At 40.4% G+C, this 13,807-nt stretch overlaps 1 protein-coding gene across 1 annotated transcript in view; it reads right to left on the bottom strand.

Moving 5' to 3' along the window:
* Positions 1 to 8,777: 8,777 nt before the first annotated feature.
* The window catches only part of LOC311088377 (uncharacterized protein), a 252,493-nt gene continuing 247,463 nt past the window's right edge, over positions 8,778 to 13,807 (bottom strand). The window contains exons 8-9 of the mRNA XM_084122438.1: positions 9,440 to 9,727; positions 8,778 to 9,355 (exon numbers count right to left, since the gene is read on the bottom strand). The gene's annotated coding sequence lies outside the window, so the exon portion shown is untranslated. The remainder of the gene's footprint in view (positions 9,356 to 9,439; positions 9,728 to 13,807) is intronic.

Consider the following 13,807-nt stretch of genomic DNA (forward strand, 5'->3'; position numbering starts at 1 on the left):
TGCCATTTAAGTCTCCTCGTCCTCCGCTCCCCAACAACAGAGAGCAAGCTCTGTCACGCCTCAATTCTTTGAGACGCACGTTGAACAAGAATGCTGAGATGAAGCAGCAGTTTTCCTCCTTCATGGACAAGTTGTTCGAGAACAAGCATGCAGAGAGGGCATCGCCCGTCCAAGAGAAACAGGAATGCTGGTACCTGCCCATTTTCGGGGTGTACCATCCTCAAAAGCCAGGGCAGATACGAGTCGTGTTTGACTCAAGCGCCCAACAGCATGGTGTCTCCCTCAACTCAGTGCTGCTCACAGGCCCCGACCTAAACAATTCTCTCCTGGGCGTGCTGATACGGTTTAGAAAGGACCTCATCGCAGTCACTGCTGATATCCAACAGATGTTTTATGGATTCCTGGTGCGACACGACCACAGAGACTACCTGAGATTCCTGTGGCACGAAGACAATGACTTCTCGAAAGAGATTCAAGAATATCGCATGCGTGTGCATGTCTTTGGCAATAGCCCGTCCCCGGCGGTTGCCATCTACGGCCTGCGACGAGCTGCTCAGAGAGGTGAGCCAAGGTACGGCGCAGACACTAAGCAGTTTGTTGATAGACACTTTTACGTGGACGACGGGCTCGTATCCCTGCCCACAAAGTCAGCAGCCATCGACCTGATGAAGCGAACATGTGCATCACTCGCAGAGTCCAACTTGAAACTGCACAAAATTGCCTCAAACAGCGTCGCTGTGATGAAAGCCTTTGAGCCTGAAGAACTGGCCACAGGCATCAAAGACTTAGGCCTGGACGACGAGACCCTGCCTGTACAGAGGAGCTTAGGCCTATGCTGGGACATCAACACAGACATGTTCACCTTCAAGGTCGCCGTAGCTGACAAGCCTTACACCCGGCGCGGGGTGCTGTCAGTCATTAACAGCATCTTTGACCCCCTGGGTCTGGCAGCGCCAGTGACCATCAGAGGCAGACTGTTGCTACGAGAGCTGTCCAACGGAGTTCAGGACTGGGACACTCCTCTGCCTGATGAAAAGGTGAGCAGATGGGAAGAGTGGAAAGCCTCACTTGAGAAGCTGAGTAACCTCCATGTCCCTCGCTGCTATGTGAAGATGTCACTCTCAAAAGCCAAATACACAGAACTGTGCCTTTTCTCTGATGCCTCGAACTGGGCTATAGGGGCAGTAGCCTACTTGAGAGCTGTCACTGTAGAGGGCCATTGTGAGGTTGGATTTGTGCTAGGGAAGGCTAAGCTGTCACCACAACAAGAACCCACAATCCCACGCCTCGAGCTCTGTGGAGCTGTTCTGGCAACTGAGATGGCAGAGCTGATCTTAGACGAACTGGACTTCAAGCCAGACGCTGTTAAATTCTACTGCGACAGCAAGGTGGTCCTCGGATACATCTGTAATGACTCAAAGCGCTTCTATGTGTACGTGCACAACCGTGTGCATCGTATACGCCAGACAACATCCCCAGATCAGTGGCATTACGTCCCTTCGGAACAGAACCCAGCGGACTTAGCCACCAGATCTGTAGCAGCATCACAGCTCATGGACACAATGTGGTTTAAAGGACCCGACTTCCTCTACAAGCCTCCAGAGATGGAGAAACGTGATCACTTTGGATTGATAGATCCTGAAGCAGATGTGGAAGTTAGACCACAGGTGACCGCTCTAGCTACCCACCTCAAACCTAAGAGACTTACTTCTGAGAGATTCCAGCGCTTTTCCACATGGAAGTCTCTGCTGAGAGCTGTTTCCTACTTGAAACATCAGGTGCGTTCGCACAAGGCAGACACAACAGACACACCACAGCACACATGCAAAGGCTGGCATCAGTGCAGTGGGCCTCGCACTCCTGAGGAGCGCGCAGCAGCTAAGAGGCTCATACTAGAGACTGTTCAGAGAGATGCATATCCAGATGAATACGCTGCTCTTCAAGCAAACAGAGAAGTCGCTAACTCGAGTCAGCTCTTGACCCTTGACCCTTACATGAGCGACGGTCTGCTGCGGGTTGGAGGGCGTCTTAGAAATGCTTCTCTTGACTCTGAGGTAAAACACCCAATTATCCTCCCTAAGTATAGTCATGTAGCCAAGCTGCTTGTAGAACACCATCATGCTGAAGTGAAACACCAGGGGCGACAGTTCACAGAAGGGGCTATCAGAGCAGCTGGACTGTGGATTGTCGGTGGCAAGAGACTGGTGAGTTCTACCCTTCATCATTGTGTGACATGCCGTAAGCTCAGAGGGAAGCTGGAAGTGCAGAAAATGGCTGACCTCCCTCCAGAGCGGCTCGACACCTCCCCACCCTTCTCATACGTAGGGCTGGACGTATTTGGACCGTGGACAGTGATGACCCGACGCACTCGAGGAGGTGCAGCGCAGAGCAAAAGGTGGGCCATTCTGTTCACGTGCATGAACACCAGGGGGGTACACATTGAGGTCATAGAGTCAATGGATGCCACAAGCTGTATTAATGCATTGCGAAGATTCTTTGCCATCAGAGGCCCGGCAAAGCAGCTCAGATCAGACAGGGGGACGAACTTCATAGCCGCCAGTGCAGAGCTGGGCATGGAGCGTCCTGAGGAAAAGCAGACCGAAATCCTGAGTTATCTCCACAGCAAAGACTGCACATGGGAGTTCAATCCGCCGCACGCCTCCCACATGGGGGGAGTGTGGGAACGTATGATTGGGGTCACACGCAGAATACTAGACTCTATGCTTTTGCAAAACAAGCATACTCACCTGACGCACGAGGTCCTGTGTACCTTGATGGCAGAGATATCAGCAATTATCAACGCACGGCCGCTGATTCCCATCTCATCAGACCCCTCCTCGCCCATTCTGCTGTCCCCTGCTATGCTCTTGACCCAAAAGCCAGGCCTACATGCTCCACCTGGAGACTTCACCAGTAAAGATCTCCTGAGAGGTCAGTGGAAACAAGTGCAAGCACTGGCAAACGAGTTTTGGGGCCGTTGGAGAACTGAGTACTTAAGCACTCTCCACTCAAGACGCAAGTGGCACAGAAATCAGCGCAACCTACAAACTGGAGACATTGTGCTGCTAAAACAGACTCAAGCACCAAGGAACGAGTGGCCAATGGCTTTGGTCACATCGGCCTCTCCGAGCAGCGATGGACGAGTCCGCAAAGTTGAGGTGCAGACCGCATCTCAGGGCACTTCAAAGACTTATCTGCGGCCCATCTCGGACGTCATCCTTCTCCTTGAAAAAGACTGAACAGACGTGCACTAAAAAAAAAAAAAAAAGGAAAGTATATAAAGACAAGTTGAGTAGTGGCATTATGCCAGATGGGGAGTGTTCTGTCCTCAGTTTGTAAATTGTTTTTTGCTCTAAGTTCAATTTCATGCTTGATAATTATTTTGTTTATTATAAGAAAAGAGACACAGGTATTTTGTAATGTAAGAAGAGTCTTTATTTTGAAAGAGCTTTTATTTTGACATGACCTTCCTGTTTACGTATGGGCGATCCCATGAGCTTCCGGTCCTTGAGCTTGCCAGAACCGTAATGTTACCGGCACGAAGCGCGTCGGGATATTTCTGATGTTTCGCTCCCGAATCTTGTTTGTCCCACACTCGTAAGGCGGCAATGTCTGTAAGTGTCTAACTTGAGTGATGATGTATATTGTATGTTTTGTGTAGAGGTAAACTTAATGAGCACGATGTAACGTCAACTCGAGAATGTATATTAGTAGCTACGTTACGTTGTTAACGTTCGTCTTTTGTTAATTAACGTTAGCTAACTCATACTCTGTTAGCGTGCTAGTTATTGCACATTTTCTATTAAGCTAACGTGACTGTTTAAAGCTGGTAAATGGTGAAAGTTATATCTTGTACTTGCGAGGCAGGCTCCTAAGTATATTTTGTATTCTGTTTATTACAGTTTTACTCGATTTTCACTTGCAACGTTGGAAAATAAAGGAGCAAGGCGCTCGCATCCTGGCTCGTGGAAACGAGTTTGGCTTGCTGTTGAGTCTGTGTTCACGCACCTAGCTCACACACAGACAGGGACAGTACAGCATTTATTTTGCGTCGTTCCAACTCACAGCCATTCACATTCAAGTTAGCACACAGTAGTCCCGGTACTTCCTGTTAGGCCCTTCACAATAAAACAGATTACACCACACCATACAGTGCTGTTTCAGTGTTTTCCTGTTGAAGAGCCCCGACACACCACTGTGTGTCTCTGTCAGGAATGCATTGCTTACTTTTAGAGTCATCTTTGAGTAAATGATATCATGTATTTATTATTTCTGAATTGGCTTTTAATCATTTACTTGTGTAATTGGCATGATACATTTTTACCTGACAAATAAATGTTACATCTTGATTTATTCTGAAGTTTTCTGAAATCATTATTTTAGTAGACTATGAGGAGGCTGGTGCTCCCGCAGCTCTGTGTCCAGGATAGGTCAAACTAAAGGCGCATATGAACGGAGCAGTAGCACGTCATCTGAAGACCTTTTGATTTCTGTCTATCCCTGACTTGGCAAGTTGTACGGAAGTGGCTAAATAAACTACACTTTTTTGTGTGTGTGAGCAGTAGGCAACCGACTTAAGAGGTATTAGCAAACCCTGCACCCTCTGACCAAGATCAGACTGGCGAGGCTGTGTCCGTGAGATCCACGTAAACCCGGGGCGTGTGACTCTGTTAAAATTACTATAATTATGATCACATGCTTGTATATTTTATATCATTGATCAAAATGTGAATCTGTTGACCAGGCTACACCTGACTAGGGTGACCACCCGTCCCGCTTTGCGTTGTACAACACAGCATTTTCACCCCTTGTCCTGCGCGTTGCATATTGAGAAAATGTCCCGCATTTTCATCAGTCTATGATTTTTAATTATCATATTAAGAAAAAGTGCATGCGTTCTTTTGCCTTTTTAAGAAAGCATTTTATTTATTATTTTTGTGGCGTAGTTTTTCACCTATATTTAACAGCGCTTCATCAGAAGTACAAATACAACAGCCGTTTTTTAAAATCCTATCCAATGGTTGAAAAGAAAGGAGTAAACACGGTCACTAGTGGGTTGTGACGGCTGTCGATCAAAATATGGAGCGGTGATTTGTCGGAAAACAAATGGATAATTCGATAAATTACAATTTTAATTTAACAGAATTTATCAACTTGTTGCCTGATGTGGTTGTTTTAATTCACATCCTCTCTAAAAATGTGAAAGTTTTTGGTTTAATAAATTCTTAAAGGGGTCATATAATGGTACATGCACTTTTATAAGCTGATTGTACTGAAATGTGTGTTGGCAGTGCCTGTACACAAGCATCATAAAATGATAAAAATCCATCCAGTGTTTTTTATTTATTTAATCTTCTTATATGTTTTCCCGTCTCAAATCAAGCCCTTCGATTATATGACGTCACAAAATCGACGCCCCTCCCACAATTGTTGATTGACAGCAGCGTTTCAACACAGACCCGCCCTTGCTCGTGAGCGAGCTGTCATAGTCCGCGCGTCATTGTTGATACGCTGGAGCACTGTCTATGAGCAGAATGGCGTCTAAGCAATTGTGGTGTTCTGTTCTTGGGTGTAATAAGGAACACAGCATCATTTGATGTTCCTAAATCCGAACCACTGAAGACGCAGTGGCTGAGTTTGTTTTCGAAAGGAATATTCCCCACGATCAACGTCAATGCTTTCATGTTTGCGCGAATCATTTCACACACCAGACTGCTTTATAAACGAAGGTCAGTATAAAGCTGGTTTTGCTAAGAAGCTGCTCCTGAAAAAAGGATCGGTACCAACTATTCGTGTTCCTGCTGCACCTCCAGAAGAAGAAGTGAGTGTAACGTTTTATTAACCTTTATATTAATCTTTATATTAATGTTTGCAAAACGCTTGCTGCACGCTTCACGATGAATTTAAGGTTCATCATGGGTGGTTTACACTCAGGGTACATTACGGCATGTTTTCTATGTATGACGTTCTCAATATAATTCATAATCCCACGTTTATAATGAACAACGCGTTATGGTTATTGTGTTACAAACGGTGTCCGCACAGAACAGAGGGGCGGGGTGAGCAAAGCTCATTATCATTTAAAGACACATGCACTTAAACGGCGTGCTGAAAACAGAGCTGTTTTTGACCAGGTAAAATGAGTGTTTTCTTACAATACTAATGAGAATTTTTAATTAAAGTATATTACAAACTTTTAATTTAGACCCTAAAGAATCAAATTAGCTTAACAATACATATTAACAAAAATGGCATTATATGACCCCTTTAAAATATAAAACTGTCAATGAACTAATTTCATGTTGTTTTATATTTTATTTGTTCATTATTCATTTTATTGGATTTTAGTTGGACTTGGTCAGAACTGTTTAAAAAATAGTGATCTGCATGATGCCGCTGCCTTTGGGCTCAGTGATGCTGAATTTAAATGACATGTAAAATAAAGACATGTTATGTTACATTTTGATGTAATGGTGTTTTCTGGAAGGGTCTAAAGAACAAAGTAGAATGCAGAATACAAATGTTTTTATTAAGTTAAATAGACATATAAAAGTTTCAGGTTATGTTTTAGTGTTGGTAACATGTCCCACATTGTCCCACACAAACTTAGTAATCGTCCCACATTTGGTTTGTTTGATGGTGGTCATCTTACACCTGACACGAGTTGTGGTCTCATTGGCACAAATTAATTTAGATGAGATTAGATAGAACTGTATTGATCCCACTCTTGTATGTCACGGACTTCCGAAGCTTTGTTTGGTCACGTGCTTTTCTGCTCTGGTGATTTGTTAGATATGGTGGAGAAAGCAAGTCTGACCACCAGATGTCACTAATGCGCACTGTGGTAAAAGCTTCGAGTAATGAACCTTTTGGCACAATTTGATGAAAGCCTCAAACACTTCAGAAAGCCTCGGTTTCCCATCACTAGTTTACAGATGGAGTGGAGAATATACCTGTGAAATGTAAGTTTTGCACTGAGGAAAACACCATGTCTCAAACACATAAAACAGCACAAAATATTGGATGTTTGTGTGTGCTGTGGTGGATCGATTTGATCCATGATCGACCTCTAGGACTGCTTAAGAAAAGCGTGCACGCGCAATTATCCAGACTAGATAAACCTGGAGCAAATTAGTGGGATTGCTGAACTTCAATTACCTTTTATGAAACCGCTTTAACCCCAATTTGTTCATTCAAGTCAGGTGTTGGAGTTTAATCCCCGCTTTTATAGCGTCTTTTATGAAACAGGCCTCAGATGTAGTAAATGATTGTAGTCATTCAGCAAGTGCTATACCATGCAGTTAGTTAGTTAGTTATATCTAGCTGAGTTTCCACTAATACAATTATTCAAATTGAGATTACTTGACAATTTGAAGTTAAAGGCACAATATGTAAGTTTTCGCTTCCATTTTCAAAACAATAATAAAGGCGAAGCTTGATGATTCTATGAAGGAGAGTGGAAAGATGGGAGAATAATGTTGTTGTCACCATTCAGAGATTAATGGAATTCATGACTCATGTTCACGGATGAGGTAATGAATTAGTTTTTGTATCTCCTGTATGTTTGATCAACATTATTTTATGTCATCGTAATGAATTAGCTGCAAGGAATGTGAAATGTGATGCTATATTAGCCTGTTACTGATATGTGACTATTTGTCAAATGATTTGTTGGGTTAATGCTGCACAGTTTTACATGTTTAAAACAATCGTACTTAAAGTAAAAATGAACAAACCCACAGTATTTGTGGGTAATGGCTAAATATTTTTGTGCAACACAAACTGTTTTTAATTTTACTGCCACAGACTTGGTCACCAGACTTAATAAAAAGCATTAGTGCAAACAAAGTACAATATAACTGTATGTTATATTTGCTTTCCTGTCTATCTATTGCTCACATGTCTCTGTTATTAGAGACTGAGTTTACAAGTGATGGTTCAATTTGTGTTTTTATTTACTACTAGTTCTATTTTTCTGTCTTTTTTTCTGTTTTAGCTTTAAAGATTAAGGACAAAATAGTTTTGGTTCTCTGAATGTTAGGGGCCTAAAGGACATTGTTAAAAGGAAAGCAGTTTTTTATTTTGTAAAGGGCAGAAAGCTCATTGTGTGTTTCTACAAGAGACTCTTTCTTCAGACTTGGATTCCTCTTTCTGGACTAATCAATGGGGAGATGAGATGTTTTACAGTTATGGTTCTAGCCGTTCTGGAGGAGTGGCAATTTGCTTTTTGTGAGAACTGCAGTGTACTATTAATATTTACAATATAATAATCAGAGCCATTCCAGTTCCTTTAAGATTAATGGTTAAAGAAGACATTTTGTACTCAAAGTCTCCCCAGAACTGAGGCAGCTCTCCTCAGAAGGTTGTGATTTTTGTGATTTAAAATGTACAAATAGAGTCATTAGAAATGTTATTTTACAGGCTTATTACACAAACACTATTAGACGGGAATACATGCAATCATGAAAAAATATTCTTTTCCATGAGTCTTTTCCTCTCCCTCCTAAAGCTAAGGAGGTGAACTTCAGAAAAATTGTGAAGCAAATATTGAAAATTTAGAGTGGAAATGTAATTAGGTTTGGTAATTTTCTGGAAAACAAAGAGTTTGACTTTGTTATTAATTTCTTGATATGTCTTAAAGTTTTTCATTCATAAGTGCAGATGGTTTAAATCTAAACCCAACTTTAAATTGATTTGTCTTTTGGATACGTATAAATTAATTAAAAAAGCCCCTTTTAATTTACTAATCAAAAACAATCAAAAAATCAATCAAAAACTTTATTGACAAAGGCAAGCAAATCCAGATGACAGATGAACAGCAGTAGTAAAGTGAGATCTGTGTCTTTGAGAGAAATGTGTTGTTTAGTCTGTAAAAGAGCTTCAGTATTAGAGACGTCTGATCTGAACAACAATAACAATACAAGACATGTGAGACTTTAAGTGTAATTGGAAGTCATTTTTAAATTCCCCAATCAAATATGAATAACTAGATCAGTAAAAAAACAACCGTATTTACAATGACAAACACTTTGAGCACTAATGAGTTAATGAGAAAATATGTTGCTGTTTGTTCTCAAATTATGTTCTAGGGTGGAAATAAGCCTCCTGGAAATAAACATACAGTAAATGCCAGCATATAAAGCCATTACAAATAAATGAAGATTAATAAATGGCAAAAAATAGTAATATGAGAAATGACACCATTAGGTTTCTGATGTGTGAATATGAGCTTGATCTCGTTCAGCTCTTCTGGATCTGATGTCATAAACCAGAAGAATGACAGTAGCCACGCCCACCAGAGCAGAGAGGACCAATCGGATCACAGCTTCAGTAGGACCACAACAGTGGACAGAGTCTGAGGAATAAAAGCATCAAACTGAGATCAGATCAGTTCATAAACGCTAATATCAGCGCTGACATCAACTAATATCAGCCGTACCTGAACATGTGTGACAGAGTTGAGTGATGTTGAGATGTTGAGTCTGGTTGCTGATGGGATTGTTCAGCACACAGATGTAGGAGTTTTTATCCTGATATTCCACTTCCAGAGGGAGAGAGAGACTCATGCTGAGATCAGACACACTGATGCTGGACAATAAACTGTTTCCTTTGTACCAGGAGAGAGTCACATGACCCACATTCACAGCTGAACACACCAATGAACATGATGATGATGAAGATGAAGATGAAGAACAGTCTCTGCTGATGACAGGAACAGGCAGACGAGCTGGAAAACGAGAGAGAAAAGATAAATAAGAACATCTCTAATCAACAATCTTCTTTTGGTTGAGTCAGTGTTTATATTATCTATCATCTCAAACTATAAAATGATTCAACAATTAATAAATATGTAAATAATTGGTTAAAAACAAGAATATTTAAAGGACATGAGAAATGATCTCTACTCACCAGAGACAGAAACTCTGAAAGCTTTTAATGAGAAACTTTTTGAAAGCTCAAACCCTCTCATACTTTTGATCTGTAGTTTATAATCTCCAGCATGTTCAGTTGTGATGTCTGTGATGGTCAGAGATCCAGTTTGATCGTCCAGCTTCAGTCTGTCTCTGAATCTCCCAAGATAATCATCATATACAGTGATTCTGTCGGCCTTTACATTAATTTCAACTATTAAAATATTTTCATCTCCAAACATCCACCGAATCCATTCGTAACCTTTCATTTCAGTGAGATCAGAGTTTACAGTGAGTGATTCTCCCTCCTTCACTGATATTTCAACTGTATCAACAAACAGAAACAGAGTTTGTATCGGAGATATTGATATTGATATGTCAAATTAACAATAATATAAAACGAAACACAGAAATGAAGCAAAATGGTGTTTGGATTAATATTGTTTCGTTTGATTAAAACATATGGTAAAACAAATATTTAACCTACCAAAGACAGCGAGAAAGACATAACTGGTCGATCTCGGCAGGTCTCGGATATAAACTCCAGCATGTTCAGTTGTGATGTTTGTGATGGTCAGAGATCCAGTTTGATTGTTCAGCTTCAGTCTGTCTCTGAATCTCCCAAGAACATCATCATATACAGCGATTCTGTCGTCCCGTTTATTGATTTCAGCTATTAAAGTGTTTTCATCTCCAAACCTCCACTCAATCACATCATCATCCTTTATTTCAGTGAGATCAGTGTTTAGAGTGACTGATTCTCCCTCCTTCACTAACATCGACGTCCCTCCTGTAAAACCAAAAACACACACACACAAACAGGGTTTGTCAGATTAATACTGTGAAATCACTTAATGTTTTACTAATAGTTTAAAATGTCAGTTTGAAATAAACAATATCATAAACCAACAAAAAGAATCAAATTTTGTCATTAAATAAAGGTGAAACAAATGTGTTTAACCTCACCATAGGCACCAATATTGATCTTTCTCTTTCTCACACCGTTGATCTGTAGAGAATAAGATCCAATCTCTTCAGTGATGTTTATGATGGTCAGAGATGCAGATCGTATGTTCAGCTTCAGTCTGTCTCTGAATCTCCCATCAAGAACATCATCATATACAGCGATTCTGTCGGCCCGTTTATTGATTTCAGCTATTAAAGTGTTTTCATATTTCCACTGAATCACATCATCATCCTTTATTTCAGTAAGATCAGAGTTTAGAGTGAATGATTCTCCCTTCATCATAAGCTTCAATTCATCTTCATCACCAAACACACCTGAAGAACAGAGTTTTTCACAGATTAAATCTTTAAAATCACTTGATGTTGGTTTGATGAAGCTTCACTGAAATACTTTTAATCATTTAAATGTGATGTTAATAATATTCTGCAGCAATACAAAGACAAAAGTTGACAAGTGAAATAGAGTAGAAATAGATTTATATATGGAACAAAAACTAAACAAAAACACACTTTTACTTTAATGTTGTAACAAGTACTAGGTTGAATTTAATATTAATAAATCAGAATTATGAGAAGGATAACAAATTAGATTAAAGAAATTATATAGCTCATATTATGAGCTGACGAACACTAAAACAACAAGAAAAACAAAATCACCAAAAACAAGTTAAAACCAAAGCAAAACAAAAGGCACAACAAAGCAAGAGAAAACAAAACAGAACCAAAACAAAACGAAACAAAACAGCAGCGTCGAGACTACACCATGTCGAGATTAAACGCCCAATTTACAGGCCTAAAATACACAAGAAACAAGGTTAGCTGACATACTTTCTCTTAAAAGTGGCCATATGATAGAAACATGAGTGGGTTTACATACCGACAGACGGGATTTCCCGTCAAACCAATCCCTCATACAATTGACTAAACAGAAAAATAACGCATCATACATGGGGGGAGAGTGGGGTAAGATGAGCCAGTTTTTACTTATGTGTTTGTATTGGTGAACAATAGTTTTAAACATTTCTGTTAAGTGAAGGACTTCCAGCATAGCTTTCAGGAGCAAGAAATATGGTTATATGCTGTATTTCTTATGCTGTTAATCAAGTAATGTCCAATCACACACACACACACACACACACATATATAAACGTGTTTGGCAGAAAGAACGTCCCTCCAGTGTGTTGAATTCTAATTTCCAATTGTATTAAACAGTTTCACATTTTTGAACTTGTGAGACGAAAAGAACAGTTTGCGAGACGAAAAGAACTTCCAGACCTCATTACAATTAAAATGACTATTGGACATTCCATCCATCAAGGTTGCAGGGAAATATAAGTTGTTGCTCTCTCCTTGCAGTTCCTCCAACCTTTTGAGGTTTAGGAAGCTTCTTCAGCACATCATTCAGTGGGACAGATCACTGGTTCAATTTACCCCACATCATCTGGCTCACTTTGCCCCATAGTCACCATTTTGGAAAAAACGGCCTAGCTTAGCAATTCAGGCTAACCTTTAGCTTAATGATTCACATGGTTTTAAATGTTGACAAATCACCAACATGTACCATACACAACTTTAGACCTAGATAAATTTGCTTTGACAAAACAGCTAATATACCTGCAATGCAGAAAATTTACTTTAACAAGCAAAAAAAGTGTTTTTGTGGAAAAGACAACTTCCCCCTTGTCTCATGTGCTTCTCCTCTTCACAGCAATATAGAAATGATGGAGTCCTTCAAAATGTATGGTCACATGACACCAAATGTGTATAGTTGCCTAGAAACAGGGGGTGGGTCAACTTACCCACTGTCTCATTTTACCCCACTCTCCCCCTACACCAAATAAACTCAATAGTCCCACGCACACGAACAATACAATTAAGATACCGAGCAGAAGAGCAGCAGCCACCAACAGCACTCCACGCTGTTAGCAATGGCGCAATAATGACACGATATCCTGCTAACCTAGGAATGCCCTTTATATACTCTAAATACCGCTCTGTTAATAATCATGGGGCAGTGCTATCCGTAACCGGCACTTCACCACACTAAGATAATCAGTTATGAGATACTATTGTGAGCAAATGCTTGGATTCAAGGCTGGCAAATAAAGCAATAATTTGAGACCAGAATCCAATTCCAGCTCCAGACGAGCTCCTTATTCTAACAGTGAGCAAAATCAACATGAAGTTGCATCAGCGCTCGCACTGAGGGAATATCTCTGATGATATTATTATACTTGCTCCAAACCAAGAGACACTTGATCAGAGACAACATGCAGAGGCTCGTAGACTTTAAACATTTTTAAGTCTGAAAATTGTCAGGGCATTGGCGCATGTTCACATAAGAAAACAACTGAAAACAACGCTGTTTGTTCACCTTGCTAGTTGTAGTTGTATCCAATAAACTATGGTATTAAACAAGCTAACGCTATAATCGCTAACATAGCAGACTCATGGAAAAATACATCTGTTATCATTTTCTTTTTTATCATGACTAATTTATAAATGACTCAGCATCGTCTGTATTAATGAGAAAATAACCACTTCATCTGATGTTTAAAGTGAATAAAATAGCCTTGACTGAAGAACTTTGTTCTCTCCACCGGCAGCGTTCCCAGATCGGGAGAACGATTTCCAGCCCAAAAAAAAACACCCAAAACTTTAAAGGAGAACTCCGGTCAATTTTAACATTGAGCTCATTTTTTTGTAAATTTGGAGTGCTGTCAGTACAGAGAACAATGACAAAAATCGTTGTTGCCTACACCGTGTAATCCTCTTTTTAAAATTTGCACCCTGTTGACTTCAATGGGGCAAGTTTTAAACCTGCTTTTAGCCTCTTAACATCCTTGATGTGTCATTACAAGTGCACAGCCAATGTGAGTGATTCCTTCAGAGTGAACACGGGTGAATCTGACTGCAGTAGATGTGAAAGA

This window comes from Abramis brama (genome assembly GCF_963993115.1).
Source record: "Abramis brama genome assembly, chromosome: 8".
NCBI lineage: Eukaryota > Metazoa > Chordata > Actinopteri > Cypriniformes > Leuciscidae > Abramis > Abramis brama.